This window comes from Lepus europaeus, chromosome 4 (genome assembly GCF_033115175.1).
Source record: "Lepus europaeus isolate LE1 chromosome 4, mLepTim1.pri, whole genome shotgun sequence".
NCBI classification, from domain to species: domain Eukaryota; kingdom Metazoa; phylum Chordata; class Mammalia; order Lagomorpha; family Leporidae; genus Lepus; species Lepus europaeus.
In genome coordinates, this window is record NC_084830.1 from 62,027,879 (window position 1) to 62,029,527 (window position 1,649).

At 43.8% G+C, this 1,649-nt stretch overlaps 1 pseudogene; it reads left to right on the plus strand.

Moving 5' to 3' along the window:
- The first annotated feature begins 228 nt into the window (after nucleotides 1-228).
- LOC133758691 (platelet-activating factor acetylhydrolase IB subunit alpha2-like) lies at nucleotides 229-966 on the plus strand (annotated as a pseudogene).
- The last annotated feature ends 683 nt before the right edge of the window (nucleotides 967-1,649 follow it).

Here is a 1,649-nt window from a genome sequence, read left to right on the forward strand (position 1 = left end):
CTTACTGTCTCTGTGAACATTAAATGAGTTACATACATAAAACACTCAGACAGAGCCTGGCACAGAGGAAAACGTTGTGTGATGGTAGTCATTTGAGTACTTTCTAGGTTTCAGGGACTCTGCCAAATGTTTAGGCTTATTATCAGCATATTTATTTAGTATGATATTAAACTAAGGAAGCCAGGAGTGACACTCCAGAGCCTGCTATGAGGACGTGGTGAGTGACAGATGCACCCCCCACCCGTGTTGCTGGGAGCCCACATAGAGCCTCTACCTGAGTGTGGAATAAGCCAAGGAGACCCACACCCAGCAGCTATTCCACATGCAGCAGAAGATACTCCGGGAGATGACAGATGGATGGCTCAGCAGAGAGATTAGTCCAGGGATTGTAAAGACAAACAGCCGGATGTCCTGTTGGTGGGAGACGCCATGGTGCGTCCAATACAGCAGTATGAGATATGGCGAGGACGTCTTTCCCCACTTCATGCACTCAATTTTGGAATTGGAGGAGATGCAACGAGATGTGTTTTGTGAGATTAAAGAATTGAGAATTGGAGAATACTCAACCTAGGGTCACTGTTGTCTGGATAGGAAGAAACAGCCATGAAAATGCAGCACAAGAAGTAACAGATGGGATTGAGGCCATGGTTCACCTTATCAATACCAGGTGACCACAGTCAAAATTATTGCATTGGGCTTGTTACCTTGAGGTGAGAAGCCCAACCCCTTCAGGCAAAAGACTGCCAAGGTGAACCCACCTCTCAAGGTTTCTCTGCTTGCCAGTGTGCAGCTGCTGGACACGGGTCGGAGCTCCGGAGCATGCTCTCAGATAGCTTCCGTCTCCTGGCACAACGTGTTTGATTTTCTGCACCTCACAGCAAGAGGCTATGCAAAATCTACAAATCCCTCCCTGAACCCATCATGCAGTTGTTGGAAGAAACACCTGAGTAGAAACAACCCACCTGACTGGCTCCCATCAGTGTTAATAGCTCCTCAACTTCCTGAGCTTGGTGATGTTGCTGGTGCCATAGAATCCTTCTCTTCCTTAAGCACTTTGCATTGCAGAACGTTCCTAGGTGTTTATACCTAGTGTTTGAAAGGGAGAGGGATTTGAACTGGTCCTGTACATAGAAGGTTTGTTTGACACAGGAGAAAAATTGGCCAAAATTGTTGTTGAAGTTCATTTGAAACAAGATAGGGATTTTTAGTTGTGTGCGTGACTCATTTATTGAATTATCACTGTTTTTCCTAGGACAATATCAATCCTAAGTAGTGAACAATATGGTGATTCTTTTCTATGCCTTTTTTTTCCTATGGATCATGTCATGTATAACAATTATCAGAGTCACATCTACTTGGCTTCAAAATGTGGTGCCTTTTTCTGGTTTTCAAGGTTCATAATTTTTAGCCTGTTACTTTACTTTACTCCTAGGTATCCTTAGCATTTTCCTAACATATAACATCAGATTAAACATGCTTGTCAGTCAAATCTGGGAGATTCTACAGTGACAAGTGAAGGTGTTACACTCTTAATCTTTCCCATGTTTAGCAGTGAAAAATAGGCTCTTGCCCCATGTGGAGCACTCTGGATCAGCAATATCATGAGAGTAACTGGCTCAGGACTTATACTTTCAGCATCAGAGCTCCAG